The sequence below is a fragment of the Nicotiana tomentosiformis genome, chromosome 5 (genome assembly GCF_000390325.3).
Source record: "Nicotiana tomentosiformis chromosome 5, ASM39032v3, whole genome shotgun sequence".
Taxonomy (NCBI): Eukaryota; Viridiplantae; Streptophyta; class Magnoliopsida; order Solanales; family Solanaceae; genus Nicotiana; species Nicotiana tomentosiformis.
The window spans coordinates 123,871,200-123,893,168 of NC_090816.1; the positions used below are offsets into that span (position 1 = coordinate 123,871,200).

A 21,969-nucleotide genomic window follows, 5' to 3' on the forward strand; every position below is an offset into this window, starting at 1 on the left:
TCATGAAAATAGCCCAAAAATTATGATATGATGTATCAATAAATAACAATAGAGACTGAGATATGATATGAAATGAAATGAATATGACTGAGTATGAATTTTCAATTTAACACAATAATTCACAGCAATATGACCTCTGTGGGTCCCAATAATACTGGCACATATCCTCAACATGATTTTTAATATGCTTTTCAGCTCAATTTCTTTAACTCATAAAACGCATGGAAAATGACAAGATCATTTAACTACAAAATTCCACAGAAATAATTATGTCACAATTTCTATAGTTCACACCCACACGCCGTCACCTAGCATGTGCGTCACCTCCCAACAATTCACGAAATACATTTATTCAGGGTTCATACCCTTAACTCCAAGATTAGAAGAGTTACTTACCTCGAACAAGTCGAATCCAATGTTGAACAAGCTAAGCAATGCTCCAGAAATTCCATTATGTGCGTATCAACTTCCAAACAGCTCGAATCTAGTCACAATTAATTTGATTCAGCTCACAAAAATTATAGGAATTAATTCCATATCAAAATACTAATATTTTCCAAAAATTCGAAATTACGCCCCAAAAATCACATATGGGGCCCACGTATCGGAATCCAATAAAAGTTATAAAATCCGGAAGCTCATTCAACCACGAGTCTAACCATACTAATTTTACTCAAATCTGACTCCAAATCAGTATTCAAACTTGAAAAATTCGTTTTGTGACATTATAGAAATTTTCTTCTATTTCTCTTGAAGATTCAATAATCTTACACCAAAAATGAAGATTAATTCATGAAATATAATCACAAGGGAGTTAAGAACACATACCCCAAGTTGTGTGGAAACTTTCCTCTCCAATTTCGCCCAACCCGAGCTCCAAAATGTCCAAAATGAGAAAATTCTCGGAACCCTCATTTTTTAAATACTGCACAGGCATTTCAGCACCTGCGGTTCCTGGGCATCCGCTTTTGCGGATGAAAATGCGCGCCTGCGGAAACAACCAACCTTCCAAAACCTCGCATCTGCGGCCCCTTTCTCGCATCTTCGGGCTCCCAGATGCGCATTCCCCTTCACACATGTTGTCGCCTCACGCCAGTCCCAGTCCGCTTCTGTGCCAACACCTTCGCACCTGCGGCCTCGCAGATGCGGCAAATTGCTCGCACCTGCGAGCACTGCCCAGTCCTACTCTTGGCCGCTTCTGCGGCTTATTTCTCGCACTCGCAGTCTTCGCACCTGCGATGATTGTTTTCGCACCCGCGGTGCCTGGACAGCCCATACATTTTTGCTTCTGGAAAACTTTCCTCGCATCCGCGAGCTCACACCTGCGGCCCTTTTTCGCGCAGGTGCGATCACACCAGCAGCCCAGTTGCTTCAGCTCCTCCTCCAAATTCGATCTGTTAAGCATTCGAAACTCACCCGAGGCCCTCGGGACTCTGTCCGAACATACCAACAAGTTTCATAACATAACATGGACCTACTCGAGGCCTCAAATCATATCAAACAACATCAAAATGATGAATCGCACCTCAAATTAAAATCTATGAACTTTAAACTTTCAAATTCTATATCTTGTGCTGAAACATATCAAATCTATTCAGAATGACTTCAAATTTTGCATACAAGTCATAAATGACATAACTAAGCTATTCAAATTTCCAGAATCAGATTTCGACTTCGATATCAAAAAGTCAAACCCCCGGTCAAACTTCCCAAAATTAAATTTTCGGCATTTCAAGCCTAATTCCACTACGGACCTCCAAATAATTTTTCGGACACGCTCCTAAATTCGAAATTACCATACAAAGATATTGGAATCATCAAAATTAAAAAGATTTAAAATACCTGAGCTTTGAATCTGATGAGAATCTCTACTTTCCATATCACTTTAGGCTCTCCCTATGACTCCCTCCCAATGACTTTAACTGCAACTACGTATTCAATTCTCAACCTTGGACTTGTGGTCAAGAATAGCTATTGAGACTTCTTCACAGATTAGCTTCTCAATGCTTACTTATAATAAGCGCATGAAACACTAAATAAGCCCAAAACATTATGAAGGAAAGGCTAACTTATAGGCTGTTAAGTGTAGTATTTTAATAATGATCCAATATTTATAAAGAAGTCTTGACTAATGTTGAAATTTATATATTCAGGTGAAGCAAGCATTGCCAAAAAGGAATAAAGATCCACTCCATGTTTATGTATCTTGGACCATTGCCTTATATGTGACTTACCTGCAAATACAAAATAACAGATTTGGTATGAAGGGAGATTTAAAATAGAAAGGGAACAAAATGTAATGGGAGACAACTTGAAGTGATGCTCCTCTACCCAATAAAGCATGGAGCAGGGAAAGCACTCCCTCGATAAAACTAATCTAGCCCATCAACTGCTCTCTTTCTCATCTTTGACAAAGCATGGAGAATGCAAGAAACTCCCTAGATCTCAACTTAGGAACACTCCCTGGATTATTAAATCCAGCCCATCCTTATTGAAGAAATCAAAGACATGGGTCATGAATCAAGTATCAAAAAAATGTTTTGTGCACCGATCAAAGCAATGGACAACTGCTCTCATATCTGATCTATAAGAAGACTAGCACGTATTCAAGGATCGATGCGCAACTACAAAAAATGATTCTAAACCTTTCTAGTTCTTAGTACAAATAATGTATTCTTGAGTCTACAAGTGTCATAAAAGATAGGAAGAGAGAGAACACAAAAAGAGAGTTGTGTCAACTTTCTAGTTCTTGTTGATGGTTAGAAAACCAAAACCATCATCATTACCTATTATCAAAGATCTAAGAAGTCCTTTGTGACCCAAAAAAAACTGGATGTAAGTACCTCATCAGTACTGAACCAGTATAAAACTTGTTGTGTCCCGTTATCTTTCAGTTTGCTTGGTTTACTTCTCTTTATCTGTTCACTGTGCAGAATCTAGTCGACTAAACACAAATTTAGTCAACTAAAGTTTTAATCGACCATAATTCACCCCCCTCCTGTTCTTTCAATTGGTATCAGAGCAAGGCTCACAAACCTTGCTTAACAGATAGTGAGAAAAAGATCATGGGATCAAACACAGTCGTCGGTGCACTATTTCAAGAGGGAACCTCTCAGGTACGACCTCCATATTTCAACGGGCAACACTTTTCTCACTGGAAAGTTCGGATGGAAACATACACTATGTCATATGACATCAAAGTTTGGCGTGTGATCAAAAAGGAAATTTTCCAGTTCCGTCAAAGAAAGATGAGGATGGTCAAGTCATAGCATCAACTGACCCACTTGATTTAGATGAATACACTGATGAACAAGTTGTTGTCATAACTATGAATGCCAAAGCAAAAATCTTATGTACAATGCTATCAGTAGAGAAGAGTATGAAAATATTTTGAGTTGTGAAACTGCCAAGGAAATGTGGGATAAATTGGAAGTAAAATATTAAGGAAACAACAAGGTAAAAGAAACAACGATCAATCTTCTAGTTCGTGACTATGAACTATTCCAAATGAAAGATGGAGAATCAGTAGAGGAAATATTCTCCAGGTTCAGAAAAATCCTTGGAGATCTAAAGTCTCTTGGTAGACCAATCAAAAGTGGAGAACATGTCAGAAAAATCCTTAAAGGTCTACCTAATATTTGGCAGCCCAAAGTTATTGCTCTAGAATGTCAGAACATTGACAAAATATCCTATGATGAACTTAGAGGTGATCTAATTGGTTTTGAGAAAACTCACTTGGACAGGAAAAATCAACAAGAAAAGAAGAAAACGGTTGCCTTTGAAGCAACTGTTGTTGAATCAGAAAATGAAGAAGAAGAGGAAGGAGAAGAACATGATGAAAATATAGCCATGCTCTCCCAAGTTGTCACAAGCATGATGAGGAAAAACAGATATAGCAGAAGATGTAGATCAGACTTCAGAAAAGGAAGGACGAGCAATGAAAATGATAAAAATGATGGAAGATGCTTTGAATGTGGAAAATACAGACATATTCAAGCCGATTGTCTATAACGAAGAAAAGGATTAAGCAGGAACTTTCAAAAGAAGAAGTCCTTTGGAGCCTGGAGCGATGAAGAAGAATCTGACCATGAAGAAATTGCAAATATATGTTTCATGATGACAAAAGAAGATAGCAATAAAGACTTAGATGAGCCTGAGCTCATGGCAGAAAATGAAGCAGATGAGGAAGAAGACTCTGGTAAACTCTGTCTTATGGAAGACGAAGGAACCAATAAGGTACGTCTTCCTTCGTGTCCCAACTATTATGAACTTCAAGAATTTGTGGATATTGCTCTAACAGATATCGAAATTTTTTTAGGAGAACTCAGAAAAATCCAAAGAGAAAAGAAATATTGGGCCATAAAGTTGGAAGTATGTGAAATTGAGCGTGACATGCTTCAAGATGAAGTTAATGAACTTAAACTTCAACTGAATGGACTACTAAAATTCACAAGTCATAACTCTGTCTAATGAAATCAGACTGTTCCTCATACATCTTTGATTAGAACTAGAAATTCACAGGGATGCTCTTACTGTGGTAAAAATGGTCACAACACTAACCAGTGCAAGAACAAAAATCAGAGCAGAAAAGGGACTCTAAAAATCAAAAAAATTTATTGTGTTTTTACTATGGAAAACCTGGTCACACTTTTATCGTTGCAGGATCAAAGACAACAGGAGATGGGTCTGGCGACCTAAATCCATTAGTCAAGCTAACACTCAGAAGTCTAACCATTCAGGACCCAAGCAGGCTTGGGTACCTAAAAATAAGTGAATTTGTTTTGAAGAACTTTGGTTCAATCTTCTCAGCATTACTCAACTATGCGATAATGAATACGAGGTTCGGTTCAAAAAACATGGTTGGTTTATTGAAGATGAATCAGGTAAAGTTATTCTCTCTGCAAATAGGGACAAAAATGTTTATACTATTAGTAACTTGGAAAGCTCTAGTTATCAGATTTGTCTATCTTTCATTATTGATGACCCCTGGGTATGGCATACAAAACTTGGCCATGCTAGCATGAATACTATTCATAATCTTTCTAAAAACTTGTCATCGGTCTTCCAAAATTAGATTTTTCAAAAGATCAAATTTGTGCTGCATGTCAACGAGGAAAACAAACCAGATCCTCTTTTAAAGTCAAAAACATTGTCTCCACTTCAAAACCTCTTCAACTATTGCATATGGATCTCTTTGGACCTACTAGAACTACTAGCATAGGTGGTAAAAAGTATGCCTTTGTTATAGTAGATGATTTTTCTAGATTCACCTGGGTTATTTTTCTGAGCCACAAAGATGAAGCTCTACAAAATTTTGAAGACTTTTGCAAAAACATATAGCGTGAAAAAGGTTACAACATTTCCTCCCTAAGAATTGACCATGGAGGAGAGTTCGAAAGCAAAGTTTCTGAGAACATCTGCAAGGATCAAGGGACATCTCACAATATCTCTTCCCCAAGATCACCACAACAAAATGGTGTGGTAGAACATAAAAATAGAACTCTACAAGATATGGCGAGAACCATGATTTTGGAAAATTCTTTCCCACACCACTTCTGGGTAGAAGCCGTAAGTACAGCATGTCATATCATAAATAGATGCCATATTCGATCAATACTCAAGAAGACTCCATATGAACTATGGAGAGGAAAAAGACCCAACACCAGTTATTTTCATCCCTTCGGTGTAAGTGTTTTATTCACAACAATCGAAAAGATAATCTTGGTAAGTTTGATCCCAAAAGCGATGAAGGTATTTTTCTCGGATACTCTCCTTCCAGTAGAGCATATAGAGATTTTAATAAGCGTAAGAATCTATACATGTATTTTTGTGGATACTAACCCTCATTTTAAGAATGATCATCTTCCTGAAAATGAAGAAATTTCCATAGTGCCAAAGTCTATCGATACAAGTGGAATTGCCTCTGAAGAAGTGATTAATCAGCAAGATCAGTCAACTATGCCTCTAACAGAAAATCAGGAGTCCACTTTGATCGGTCCAACTTACTCTACTGAAAAGGAATCAGAATTAGTCATCCTAAATGAATGGAAAAGCGTACCTGGATATCCCCATAAGTATATAATTGGAGACCCTCAAGAAGGGATGAAGACCATAAGATCTCTAAAGCAGACATCAAATATAGCTCTTATATCCCAACTTGAACCAAAACGGGTGGACGAAGCACTTGGTGACAAAAGCTGGATAATTACAATGAAGGAAGAGCTTGATCAATATGAGAACAACAAAGTATGGAAACTCATTTCTAGGCCACCAAATGCATCCATTATTGGAATAAAATGGGTATTCAAAAAAAAGTTGAACGAATCCGGACAAGTCGTGCAAAATAAAGCGAGACTAGTTGCGTAAGGTTATTCACAACAAGAAGGGATTGATTATGAGGAGACTTTCACTCCTGTTGCCAGGTTAGAATCCATTCGCATTCTATTAGCTTATGCTGTTCACACGTGTTTCAAACTATTTCAGATGGATGTAAAAAGTGCCTTCTTAAATGGATTTATTTCTGAGGAGGTTTTCATTAAGCAACCTCTAGGATTTATAAATGAATCTTTTCCCAATCATGTCTCCAAATTATCCAAAGCTTTCTATGGCCTAAAGTAAGCTCCTAGAGCCTGGTATGAAATGTTAACCTTTTTCCTAATTAAACATGGTTTCGACAGAGGTAATATTGATACTACTCTTTTCATCAAACGATCATCTGTAGGCAACCTAATTCTACAGATTTATATAGATGATATTATTTTTGGTAGAACTAACATTGTTTTGTGCAATAATTTCTCAAATATCATGAAAGGAGAATTTGAAATGAGTATGATGGGAGAATTAACCTTCATCCTTGGACTTCAAATCAAGCAAACACATAAAGAAATCTTCATTAGTCAAACAAAATATACGAAAGAACTCATCAAAAAGTATGGTATGTCCAATGCAAAAGCCATAGGAACACCTATGAGTCCGTCGACTACTTTGGATGAAGATAAAAATGGTAAGAGTGTTGATGAAACAATGTATCGAGGTATGATTGGCTCGTTACTCTATCTTACTACTAGTCGACCAGATATCATGTGTAGTGTTTGCAAATGTGCTAGATATCAGACAACTCCTAAAGAGATTCATTTGACTGCTGTTAAATGTATTATTAGATATTTAATAGGAACGGTCGACTATGGATTATGGTATGAAAGTCTAGAAAAATTTCAATCTCAAAGGTTTTTCAGATGCAGACTTTGCAGGAGATAAACTTGATAGAAAAAGCACAAATGGAACATGTCAATTACTTGGAAAATACCTTGTATCCTGGCACAACAAGAAACAAAGTTGTGTGGCCTTATCCACCACAGAAGCTGAATATTTGGCAGTAGGCAACTGTTGCACACAAGTACTATGGATCATGCATCAACTGTTAGATTATGATTTACATCTTAACTTTGTTACAATCATGTGTGATAATACTAGTGCAATTTGTTTGTAAAAAAACTCTTTGCATCATTCTAGGGCTAAGCATATTGAGATCAAGCATCATTTTATACGTGATCATATTGCTAAAAGAGATATTGCGTTAGAATTTGTTAATACTAAAAATCAGTTGGGGATATTTTTACAAAATCTTTGCTTGAAGAACAATTTCGTTTTCTTCTGAAAAAAATTGCCATTTGCCCAATTCCCCCATAACCATGGTTAATGTCTTAGCACTTAATTAGTCTTTACTCCTATTTTGAACTAACGGTACAATTTTGTAGAAAACTTTTTCAGTTGTCTTTCATACGTCTCTCCAGAAATTGAGGCGTCCTTCTCTTTGTTAACTCCTCCTCTCTTGAGTGTATCTCTCACTCTCTCAAGGAACCAAAACTCTCTCTCTGTCTTTCTCTTACTCATGTCTAAAGCAAAGCCCTCTCCCTCCTCTTCCTTGCCAAGAAGAAGCCACCGATTCAAGAAAACTAAAAATGATCCTGTTAATATCAAATTCTCTGAAATCACAGAGAACCCACTCACTGAGGAAAATTAAGTGGCTCCCAAGAAGAAATACTCATATCTCAAAAGAGGGAAGGAAAACGACCAAGCGAATCTATCCCCAAACAATCGTTTCAGAAAAGGGTAAAAACTAAAAATATTGTGTTTGGTCCTAAAGACAAGATGATTCTCTATGGTCCTGAAGAAAAGGCTATATTTGTCGCCTTCAAAGGAAAGTCAATTGCATTTGGTCGCACTATGAGCTTAAAATCTGTGCAAAACCCTCACTGTGATGTTCTGTCTATTTTTGAAACTCAGAAACTTGTCTCCTTATTTGCTACTGTTGGCGATATTGTCTACGAAGAACATGTGCGCATGTTTTATGCAAATCTTTTTGTGAATGATAAAGAAGATCTAGAAACCATGGTCTTAGGAACTCGCATTATCCTTGATTCTTATCAATTTGAAAAAATCTTTAACACAAAGTTTGTTAGATACAACTTCTTTGTGCAATGTTCCTGGCCAGATAATTTTGAAGTATCGTTTGATGAAGCCAAAAGTGTTCTGTCTGAAAACCCCTTTGATATAGGTCCTAAGAACTTGAAGTTTGAACATCGTGTTCTAACCCACATTATCACAACCACTTTGCTACCCCATACTGGTTCACTTAGTACTTTGTCTCTCAGGGATGTATTGGTCCTATATTGTTTGGTAAATGGTAAAACTATAAAATGGTTCGTGTGGATATGCCAATACATTCTTGAAAATATCAGGGACACTTCCTCTTCTGCGAGCAACCTGCCTTATGGTCTACCAGTTTCTCACATCCTGAAAGTCATGAAAGTGGACCTATCTATCTATGTTCCAAAGATTATCTTCAGCATCTATGATAAAAATGCCTTTGCCATGATGGGGTATACTTTAATTGACGGAACCTGGCTTAAAAAGGACAAAGCATCAGAAGTTATTCCTACTCAGAGCAGTGGAGGAATAAAATCTGAAGATATCAAATCATCTTCTTCAGATCAACTGATGCTAATGCAGCATAACATTGTAGATATCAAAGATTTACTAACCTCTATGCAAGAACAAGTAGACAAGATCAGAGAAGTAACCAAGGATACCGCGACAGCTGTGGCCAGACATAGGATCACTCTCCAAGCCACAAGGAGGCAAGGGATCAGGGTCCTGCAGGATGATTCTGAGAAGCTAACCAAAGTCACTAAAGACATTGACGCCTCTTATGAAAGCCTCTGCACTAAAGCGATCAACACCCTAAAATACTTCCTTGGGATACATTAAATGTTTAGGAATGCCTAAGGCAATATTTTTGCCTTTTATTTTCTTTTGGCTATGTCTGGTATGAGCATTAGTCGACTATGCTCACCAAAACCGCTTAGTTGTACAAATTTTATGCATGATTAACTAGTACTATTATCTTATCTGGTACTATTACTCCAAGTAGTTTTTTTCCTCTCTTTTTGATTGATGTCAAAGGGGGAGAAAGAAAGAGTTGCAGGTATGCATGTGAGTTGCAAGTATGCAGGTGAACTACAATTACAAACAAGTGTATTACAAAAGAGTTGCAAATTCAAATAAACAACCACCTTAAAGACAGGGAAGCACACTTAAATATCAGTGCAGATACAGATTCAAGTCAAATCAAAATTATCTTACAGACAGGGGGAGCAATCTTGAAAAGAACAGGAAAGTATCCATAAATTAGTCAAACTCTTTTTAGCTTATTGTCATCATAAAAAAGGGGGAGATTGTTAAGTGTAGAATTTTAATAATGATCCAATATCTATAAAGAAGTATTGACTAATGTTGTAATTTATATACTCAGGTGAAGCAAGCATTGCCAAAAAGGAATAAAGATCCACTCCATATTTATGTATCTTGGACCAATGCCTTATATGTGACTTACCTGCAAATACAAAATAACAGATTTTGTATGAAGGAAGATTTAAAATAGAAAGGGAACAAAATGTAATGGGAGACAACTTGAAGTGATGCTCCTCTACCCAATAAAGTATGGAGCATGGAAAACACTCCCTCGATAAAACTAATCTAGCCCATCAACTGCTCTCTCTCTTCTTCGACAAAGCATGGAGAATGGAAGCAACTCCCTAGATCTCGACTTAGGAACACTCCCTGGATTATTAAATCCATCCTATCCTTATTGAAGAAATCAAAGACATGGGTCATGAATCAAGTATCAAAAAAACGTTGTGTACACCGATCAAAGCAATGGACAACTGCTCTCAAATCTGATCTATAAGAAGACTGGCGCGTATTCAAGGATTGATGCGCGACTACAAAAATAGATTCTAAACATTTCTAGTTCTTAGTATAAACACTATATTCTTGAGTCTACAAGTTTCATAAACGATAGGAAGCGATAGAACACAAAAAGAGAGTTGTGTCAACTATACAAAAGCTATTATCACTAAATGTTGTTGATGGTGAGCAAACAAAAACCATCATCATTGTAACCTATTATCAAAGATCTAAGAAGTCCCTTGTGACCCAAGGGAAACTGGATGTAAGTACCTCTTCGGTACTGAACCAGTATAAAAATTGTTGTGTCCTGTTATCTTTCAGTTTGCTTGTTTTACTTCTCTTTATCTGTTCACTGTGCAGAATCTAGTCGACTAAACACAAATTTAGTCAACTAAAGTTTTAATCGACCACAATTCACCTCCCCTCTTGTTCTTTCATAGGCCACTTTACCAGCCTTCTTATAAAACTTCATAAGACTCCCTTTTAATCCTCAAGTTCAATTTATTTTTTTCTTTTTCCCGAAACTCGTGATACTTTCATAAATACAAAATCACCATGTCTGCGGCTTAATTCACGATATATTTTTCTCAAGGGAACTTTCGATGACTTTAAAACAATCTCAAGCCTTTCTCTATTGATCTTACTTCCTCCAAGCTAAGGCTTTATGAACAAGGATTAAGCCCGGTAACTTTTCATGATTGCAATTTCTTGAGGTTAATGTTTTTGTATTGCATGTTGCTCATCAAAGGGGACTGTTGTGGGGTAAATTCAAAATTGACTTCCTCTTGATTTCCTTCCATTGTATTTTGCACTTAATACGTGTCCGAAACACTTTGGTATGAATGTGTGAGTGTGTGTGGCATCCTTTGACGCCATCGCATCATCTGGCAGATTGGCACGCTAAAATTTCAACTGGCGTGTTACTTGAACATGTTACTCATGCATTTAACTTAATTAGGGGATCTTTTATTTCACATATTCAAGGAGTTCTCTTTCCTACCTTGTTACATCACTAGGAGACATGCGCTCATCGATCTCAACCTTTGGCTAACTTCCCACTCGAGACTTGCCCATACTAAATCTTGCCTCATTTATCAATAACAGGAAACCAAGACGATATTGAAAGTATTTCCTGATCTTTTAGCACTATTTCCTTATTACTTCGACCATCCCTTACAGTGTTTACAATCTTAATTTTCTTATTTTTATCATGAGCATCAAACCATCATGTTGACATGAACTCATGCTTACTTCGGTATTAGTAAAAGTGAAATTTTCACTTTGTTATTTTTTTTTCTACCAACCATTAAGTCATTGGTTATGTGAGTGTCAATAAATGCGAGAACGTCAACACCCGAGTTTAACATTTCTCCATAGTACTTCCATATCAACTTGTGGCACTACACTCGTGCCCATCGCATATTCGAACAAGCTTTATTACCTATTCCAATCTATCTTCTGTGACTGCTAATGATTCCACTATTGATTCTTGTGGTACTGATATTGATGTTCTTACTCAAAATAGGCTTGTGATTCTACCACGAGATTTTAGGACACTTGTATCTCTTCTGACATAAAGGTCGTCAATAGCTTTCCTTCTCTCATTTTTGTTTTTTTCCTTTAACATATAAGGTTCTCTTTGCTGAAGCAATATGTCAATAGGCATGAGTCTATTCCTAGATATTTCTCTTATATTCCTCGTCAAGTCGAAAGTAACTTCAATAAGTCATAACTTTATTAGTAGTGAACTTCTCCTTGCCTATACTTTACATATTACTTTTGTCGATGCACGTTGTCTCTTCTCGGTCTATAACTCCATGTCATTGTTATTCTCTCATGAAAATTACTACATTAATTTCAGTTTTAAGTCTGCAAAATACTCCGTCTTTGTAATAGAGTTAGACTATTATGCTCAATAGAGCCTACTTGGTCTCACTCACCTTGGAACATCACTTTATTTCTCAACTACTATCCATGTTACTTTGCTACATCATCTTTCCTCATCACAACTGGTCATGCTATAACGCTGATTATTCCTTACCAATATCATCATTATGACTTTCAAATATAGATGTCTTTAGCTCACGCTCAATCCAACTTAACAACAACAACAACAAAAACCTAATGTAATCCCACAGGTGGGAACGCTCGATCCAAATTTAACAAGTGAATTTTCTTGAGTAAGTATGTATATTACTTGAATACTTGATTGCGTACTGCACTTTAATTTACGGCAGTGCTGTATCCATGCGTCGAGTAACCAAACATCACAAGATCAAGGACTTCCATGTCATGTGCATTTTCTTCAGACATTTTGAGGACTTTTTCCCAAAATTATGCTGCTTCTCCATAATCCCTTAATAGAATTTTCTATATCCATGGGTTTCATAAATCGTTATAGTGTATACATTCTTTAACCGTAAAATGGTAGTTTGGAAGATATCTCTTGAAGCATAATTTTGTGTCCGTAGACCGTTTAGTGATAATCATACTTTTTTTATAATCTGCCTCAATGGTTAGCATTCTAGATGTCTCGCCCTTTAAGGGCTTTTTCTTTCTCATATCATTGACACCATGTGCCTCTTCTTGGCTGTAACAAATACGATACAACACTAATATATAAACCTATTATATATTTCATTATGCATACACTCATGTGTCACCATTCGAACCCAAAATAATTAGTACGTATACGACTATCACATGATTACTTTACACATGGTACCTTTGGCTTTAGATTGGGCATAAAATACTTGAGGTTCGAGATACAACATCATGTATCCTTTAGACATTTTTATCTTTCCCAACTTCGAAACATATCATACGTTCCAAGCGCCTAGGACCAAATATATCATATTCGCAGCTTGTTAGAGGCCTAAATTAGCTCCATCTATCATTTAGAACACTCGTCATTTCTATAATGTTAGAATCAAATCATTTCGAGATTAAACAACTTGCCTTGGTACACCTAAGTGCATTTTGGAGAGTACTCTTGGTGTCCTTTATTTACCACACGTTCTTTAGTACCAAAATGATGCATACCAGATGATCAGTGAAAGCTTAACATTGTTCTATCGTAGCGATTTTGTCACGACCCGAAATCTCACCCGTCGTGATGACACTTATCTCAATACTAGGCAAGCTGACATCATCAATAACTCACAATATCTTTTAAATACGGAAAACATCATAATTAAGTTTAAGAGAAAATCCCACAAATACTAGGTAAAACATATTTCCAAAACCCGGTGTCACTGAGTACACGAGCATTTATACATTACAAGTCTGAAAAATACGGTCTATAATAGTCTAAGACCAAATACAATAAACAAGGAGATAGGGAAGGAGAGACAAGGTCTGCGAAATGTGGCAGCTACCTCTGAATCTCCGGAAAATTAATTGTGTGAAAGAATCAACACCCCCTGTGTCCGGGATCACCTGGATCTGCACACGAAGTGCAGGGTGTAGTATGAGTATAACCAACTCAGCAAGTAACAATAATAATTAAGAAACTTAAAGTAGTGGCGAGCTTCTCAGCTAAGTCCAAATACAGTGCTTTCCAACATAAAAGGGTAGGCATGCTCTAAAGTTCAACATTTAAAATTTCACACTAATTTCAAATCAAATTTGACTAAAACAGAAAATAATGGTTTTCCGAAATTTCCAAAATAGTGTTATATGATAGCGAAAATGCAACAAATAATGAAATCAATGCATCCTCTCAGAGTAACCATTACTTAGTCCTCCCATTCACTCCAACCCTACAGTCACTCTTTTCTTACAGTCACTCAGCACTCGGCACTCGACACTCGCACTCAGTAGGTACCTGCGCTCACTAGGGGTATGTACAGACTTCGGAGGGGCTGCTTCAGCCCAAGCGCTATAACAAACCAATCATGGCATAAATCAACAAAACATGTTGCGGCGTGTAGCCGGATTCCATATATATCCTCACAATTAAGCCCTCAACCTCACTCAGTCATCACCTCTCCAATCTCTCGGGCTAAAGATCTCATGAAAATCAGCCCAAAATTATAATATGATGTATCAATAAATAACAACGGAGACTCAAATATGATATGAAATGAATGAAGATGATTGAGTGTGAAATTACAATTTGAACATATAATTCAACCACAGAAATAACCCCAGTGAGTACCAATAATAATAGCATATGTCTAATCATGATTTTTAATACGAGTCTCGGCTCAATTTTCTCTAACACGTAGAGAATGTATGGATATCAACAGATTATTCAACTACACAGTTCCATGGAATTTGACCAAGTCACAATTACTACGGTGCACGCCCACACGCCCATCACCTAGCATGTTCGTCACCTCGAGACCAATCACATAACACATAATCCGGGGTTTCATACCCTCAGGACCAAATTTAGAACTGTTACTTACCTCAAATCGTGTAAATATTTATTCTACTATGCCCTTACTTCGAAAATTGACCTCCAAACGCCTCGAATCTAGCCATAAATTATCCGATTCAGTCATTAAAGATTATTGAAATTAATTCCATAAGAAAATACTAATTTTCCAATAAAATTCGAAATTTAACTCAAAAATTGCCCGTGGACCACATATCTCGGAACCCGACAAAAGTTATAAAATATGTACACTCATCCAACCACAAGTCCAACCATATAAATTTTACCAAATTTCGACATCAACTCGGCCCTCAAATCCTCTATTAAAGTCTTTGAAGATTTCTACCATTTTGAACTCAATCTTTACCCATTTGAACTCAACAATCTTTCCACAAACCTTATTGGTATATGTATGTATAAATAATACTCTCACACCCAAGAATCATACTCCCAATTACCCATCTTTACCCAAACTCGAAATTGAAGACAAGGATTAGAAATTCTTACCTCTTTGAAACCTTAGCAAGATCCTTGTGAAATCTTCCAACCTTGAACAAGAATTGATGGGCAAATGACTAGGTCTTTACTTTCTCTCTCTAAGATGCTCTCATATCTCTCTAAAATATCAAATGAAACCCTTCTAAATGACCCCAATAGTGTTTTATAAGAATGAGGTCGGGTTTATAAAATCAGAAAAATGAAGCTCTAAAACAGGATATGCGGTCGCATATGCGACCGCAAAATGGATATGTGGTCCGCATATCGGCCGCACAATTTGAGTATTAAATAGGGAGACGGGGTTGTAATATTCGAAACGACCGGCCGGGTCGTTACATATTTGCCTCCCTGGTAATCCATATTACCTTTGTAACCTTCAAGGTTATGTATTTCAGTCGTCTATATTGTGCATCTCATCCCTTAGCAACTCATCTATTTACAAAGTTTGAGTCTATTTACTTGTTATCATAGATGTTCATATGCACTCTTAAGTGCCTCTTCTTACCGAAGCCACAGGATGTGTTGCAACCTTAACTAATTCGCATTACTTTGACCAATGTGGTCCTTGTTTGTTGTCTGAACTGCCTCATAGAATGTCGAGGTATGATCATTCTTGCTCAACTCCAGGCCATTTAATTCTCTTTGTCCATCTCTCGTTTGATCTCATTGGTGATGGCGTCAAAGTGATCGGCCATTCTGTTGCTTCGATATATCTTGAACATAGTTTGGAGATACAATATTTCATGTTCTCCTATCCATTTCGTTAGTAATATTACCTTCATGAATCCAAATATCACTTTTGACGGATTTCTTTATTTTCATCACCCCATCTTCTATTGAATAGGCCCATGGCACTTTAATATGTGATCTTAACTTATTCGTGATCTATTTCTTGACCTCATTTATCCCCATCATATGGACCAAATATTAACCCATGCACTACTCTTCAAGTAGCTATTACCATTACTTAAGCATCGAATCTTACGCCCTTCGGTTGTGCCATGTGTCAATCATATGTAATATTGACAGATATAAAATCTAGCTTCAATCCTTATGCTATAAAGCACGATCTAGAATGGAAGAAGGGGAAATTTTCCTATAAGCGGTAACATCCTCTCTCTTTTTTAACCTTACTAATCCTCTTTAAAATAAATAAAAGATTTGTAAATCTCAAAAGGATTTTTCAATTAAAAAGTGACAAAACATTTGTTCAAAAGAGATTATTTCAGAGTCGTCACTTGGTATATATTCTCGATGTGCCAAGTCACAATTTAAAGGCAATTTTATCGTAAAAAACATATTTGAATCTAAAATAGTTTGCACTAGAGGTTCTAGATAAGGGGGTTTATTTGACTCGGGGAGAAGGTGTTAGGCATTCCCCGAGTCCCGTGAAAATCACGGTTGCGTACATGATCTAATTTGCTTTTTAGAAATACTGAGATTGAGGTGAAAACACACAAAGAGCGAAAATAAACACAGAAGGGGCTCGAGGCCGTCCCCGCCTGATAAACAAAAGAAAAGAAAAGAAAATTAAAATATTAACAATCTTATATTAACCTATACTATGCTCCCTCCACAATGCCCGGCCTCCAAAATATTACAAGTTCTTCGAGGCATTCCCCGAATAAATTAATTAACTAAAAGGGGCGACCTCTCACCTCATATAAGAGAAAATAAAAGAAAAATTCTAAAGTTTCCCTACCCGAATGTGGTCGGCCTAAACATGCTACTAGCAATTCTTAATTAAAAAAAGATGAAACGATGTAAAATTCATTCAATATCCAAATTATTTGTCTATTCCAACACGAAAGAAATAATTTTCACTTGTTAATTAAACCACGTTCAACACCTATTATGCACGTTTGATATATTCTCGGTCATTTACTTTAACTATCCATGTTACTAAATTTATCCATCGTCGATTTTGGATTACTTTTCTGCACAAATGTTCTCACCCCAACAAACACAATTTAGGAAATATACAAACAAATAGCTTATATCTGAACATTTATCAAATGCAGTTAAGTAATAAACAAACTAAGCACAAATAAGCACATCAGGGAAATTGATTAAAGTAAGGAGTGAAGTAATATCAAATTAGGAAAAGAAAAAGAAATGGACCTCAATTAAAGTAGGAACTTCTCCAATTTTAATTAACCTCCAGCAAGATGTACAACAAATAATCCGATCCAACCGTTAATGCCACAATGAGCTCCAATTGAAATATGACCGGAAAAGAGTGTACCACGACGGGAACTCGGATCTGCAATCTCGAACGAAAATGCCCTGACTCGAAATTGAACTTTCACCTCCGTTTGGACCTGGCTAAGAACAGAAGTAGTTGGAAATAATGTATTTTGTGACTATGGGTAGAGGAATTGGGTTTATCTCAGTGGTAGAAGAATGGGTGAAGGTGAATGTGTAATGTTTTTACGTGGAGGAATTATGGTGGAAAGTTGTTGAAGGTTAGAATTAAAAACAAAATTAGTAGGGATGGAACTATTTGTGGCTTTGAAGGTTAATAGCAGATGGTGTTGAACGGAGTATTCACATGGTTATGGAAATGAATCCAAGGAGGGAACTAGTATTTTAGAAGAAGAAGTAGGCTGCTCTCAATTCCCTTTTTTTTCGTCCGTTCTCTCCCTTCTCTTTCTTGCTATGTATATGTGCAGCTGCCTAGGTCCTTAGCTCTAGGTTGGAGGGATTGGTTAGGGTTTTCATAATTGGGTATTTTATATGGAAGTGGGAAGGGATGATGATCATTGGATTAGAGAAGAATAAATGACTAAGATTAAATCTTGCATTTTAAGTGGAGAGTGGGCTAATGAGTTGGAAAAATGAGTCTTTGTCTTGTTAGGCCACCAAAATCCAAAAATAAGCTCTTAATTAGTCCAAATTTAATTCTTTCTCAATGAACAAAAATACTACCAAAATATACTAATTAATCTTAGTTAATAAGAATAAACTATTAAAGTGAACTATATATAAAAATAAAAATATTTTTGGTATTTTTTTTAAATGTTATAAAAAGGTAGAGAAAACTATGTTAAAGTAATGGTAAATTAAAATATTATCATTATAAAATACTAATAAGCTTAAATAAATAAAAAAGAATAAAATAAAAAGATATATAATAAGAAAAGAAATATTATAAAATTATTTTTTGCGTTTTTAAACTTATATTTTAAAATTAAAATTAAAAGTTGACATAAATCCTATTACAATAAAAATAAGTAAATATTTTTTAAAATACTGCTTTTAAAAGTTGCGCGGGTCAAAACTTACGTGTTTACAATGACCTGTAGCCTCCCAATTAAAAGTGTGGCGCGCAACACACTAATAAGAAGGACTTTACTAGACACGGTTCCACGATACCCTAGGATATACTTAACCTAGTGCTCTGATACCAAGTTTGTCACGCCCTGAAAAGACCAGCAGAACCGGCACCCAATGCCTTTAACTTATACCGAGCGAACCACTTGAACCTATCTACCCATTCATGATTATTTCATAGATTTGAAGTATCACTTAAACATTTGAAATATCGTCTTGAATCGTTTGGTTAAAAATCATTGTTTTAACTCAAAACATAAGTAGGCCTTTGACCAAGATACATAAGTGCGGAATGAACATGAGAGTATAATATATATATATATATATATATATATTAATATCATCTGCATGACAAGACCTCCCCACAGTGTCACTGGAATTGGTGTCACAAGTGCACGAGCTTCTAGAATAATACAAATAAAGGTCTAAAATAAAATAAAGCTGTCTCGAAATAAACACACAACGAAAGTAAAATAGACGGGGACTTCAGAACTACGAACGTCATGCAGTTATACCTCAAGCCTCCTCTGAGTAGCTGAAATCCAAGCAAGTCTATGGTACGCCGGTTGGACCAACTCCAAAATCTGCACAAGACGTGCAGAGTGTAGTATTAGTACAACTGACCCCATGTACTGGTAAGTGCTGATCCTAACCTCGACGAAGTAGTGACGAGGCTAAGGCGGGTCACTTACATTACATGTACGCAATATTAGTAACAACAACAATAATAGAAATAAATCAGGTAATTCATTTATAATAATTGAAGCCAACTCAGCAGTCATAACCAATTGTCATTTCCATCAATTCTGTTGCAGCGTGCAACCTGCTCTCACAATATATTCACATTCAATTCTGTTGCAGCGTGCAACCCGCAATCACAATATATTCACATCCAATTCTGTTGCAGCGTGCAACCCGCTCCTCCAATATATTCATTTTAATCAAGTCTGTTGCGGCGTGCAACCTGATCCCCGAATATATATATGTATGTCGAGTTTTAAATAAGTCTGTTGCGGCGTACAACCCGATCCTCCAATATGGACTTTTAATAAGTCTGTTGCGGCGTGCAACCCGATCCTCCAATATGGACTTTAATAAGTCTGTTGCGGCGTGCAACCCGATCATCCAATATATTAATTATAATCAATTCTGTTGCGGCGTGCAACCCGCTCCTCCAACATATTCATTTACCAATTCTTATAGAAGAAATTTCCCCTAATAAATACAACAATTAATATAAAATTATAAGATAACAAGCATACAATAATTATGATTTAATTATGAATCAAACAAAGACAAATAACAAATTATTATGGAAATCAAAGAGAAAATATGCAGTTTAATATTTAATATGCTAAATGCCAAATAACAATTAAGGTACATAATTCAAATAGCATGTAACAATTAATGCAGGAATTCAAGAATTAATATTTGACAAAGAATAGGAGAGAAACAGTTATTATAATAATTAATTCATGATTTAGAACAATTTATGATTTTTCAAGTAAGCAGGCAAACAATTAATTTGACGACGTATAGACACTCGTCACCTCGCCTATACGCCGTTCACATGCAATTCACATAACAAATCATTTAAGAGTTTTATTCCCTCAAGTCAAGGTTAACCACGACACTTACCTCGCTTTGCTAATTCCAATCAATTACTCGACCACAGCTTTTCCTTTTAAATTTATCTCCAAAAGCTTCAAATCTATTCATAAATAATTTGATATACTCAATACGAATCATAGGAATTAATTCCATATGAATTTATAAATTTTTCGGAAAAAAATTCAAAATTCTTTAAAATATTTGGCAGTGGGACCCACATCTGAAATCCCGAAAAAACTTACGAAATCCGAACACCTATTCCGTGACGAGTCCAACAATATAAAAATTATCCAATTCCGATGTCAAATGGACCTTCAAATCTTAAATTTTCGTTTTTGGAAGATTTTATAAAAATCTGATTTTTCTTTCATAAATTCACGGATTCATGATATAAATAAGTATGAAATCATGAGATATAATCAATATAGGATAAATAGTTGAAAATGGGTCGAAACCCCATTTGCAAAACTTAAGTTCTGTTTCTGGGATTTTTACCCTTCGCGAACACGGTCAGTGCCTCGCGTTCGCGAAGCACAAATTTGTGCTGTCCAATTTTACTCTTCACGAACGCGAGGGCTACCTCGCGAACGCGATGCATGCCTAGCTTGGCCTTCGCGAATGCGAAGGCTAATTTTCCTGGCCAGCCTCTTTCCCTTCGCGAACGCGGCCCCTTCTTCGTGAACGCGAAGAGTAATTTTCATTTGCCTCTAGTTTCTTCTTCGTGAACGCGAACCCCATCTCGCGAACGCGAAGAAGGATAACAGAAGCAGATTTCTGCAGTTTTTTCCAAGTCCAAAAATGATCCGTTAACCACCCGAAACCAACCCGAGCCCTCGGGGCTCCAAACCAAACATGCACCCAAGTCCTAAAACATCATACGAACTTGCTCGCACGATCAAATCGCCAAAATAATACCAAGAACTACGAATCGGACACCAAATCAAAGGAAATTTCCATGAAAACTTTAAAACTTATATTTTTACAATCGGACGTCCGAATCACGTCAAATCAACTCCGATTCTCACCAAATTCGACAGACAAGTCATAATTATTATAGTTGACCTATACTGGGCTCCAGAACCAAAATACGGACCCGAGGTCAATAAATCCAACATCAGTAATTTCTTAAAAATCAATAACCTTTCAAGCTTTTAATTTTTCATCAAAATTCCATATCTTGAGCTAGGGACGTCGGAATTCGATTCCACGCATACGTCCAAGTCTCAAATCACGATACGGACCTACTGGAATTGTTAAAATATGGATCTGGGTCCATTTGCTCAAAATGTTGACTATAGTCAACTCAGTTGAGTTTTTAAAGCTCTATTTCACATTTTAATCAATTTTCACATAAAAACTTTTCGGAAAATTGTACGGACTGCGCACGTAAGTCGATTAATGATAAATGGTGTTTTTCGAGCTCTTAGAATACATAATTATTGATTAAATTTAAAGATGACATTTTGGGTCATCACAGGAGTATTCTTGGGACATTCTATACATAGTAATTCTTATAATATTTATAATAAAAGAACTATGTGTATAGAAAAAGGTGTACATGTGATTTTGATAAAACTAACATTCTTTCTAAGAGGCAAGAACATGATGATGAAGCAATTAGGCTGGTAAGAAACTCAAATGAAACCACATCCCAGACTGAAGCTCCACCACAGGAAGGAACATGTCATTCCACTCAAGACAACTTGACAGGGGGAACTGAACTAAGAGGAACTGATCCTCAAACTTCGAGCGAACCTATCCATGAACATGTTCCCCAACAACAAAACATTGAAGGAACATCTAGGGGAAGCCACGTGGTTGTGAAACCTTACAAGTATCAAAATTCTCATCCCATTGAGAACATAATTACTGATCTAACATTTGGAATCAAAACC

The 21,969-nt window shown here is 36.4% G+C and overlaps 1 long non-coding RNA gene across 1 annotated transcript; it reads right to left on the reverse strand.

The window, feature by feature from the left end:
• Window positions 1-13,470: 13,470 nt before the first annotated feature.
• Window positions 13,471-18,081, reverse strand: LOC138891834 (uncharacterized). The gene is made up of 2 exons (XR_011408170.1): window positions 17,252-18,081; window positions 13,471-13,695 (listed from the first exon to the last, which is right to left on the reverse strand). It is a non-coding gene; the product is annotated as an uncharacterized lncRNA (long non-coding RNA).
• Between the last annotated feature and the right edge of the window lie 3,888 nt (window positions 18,082-21,969).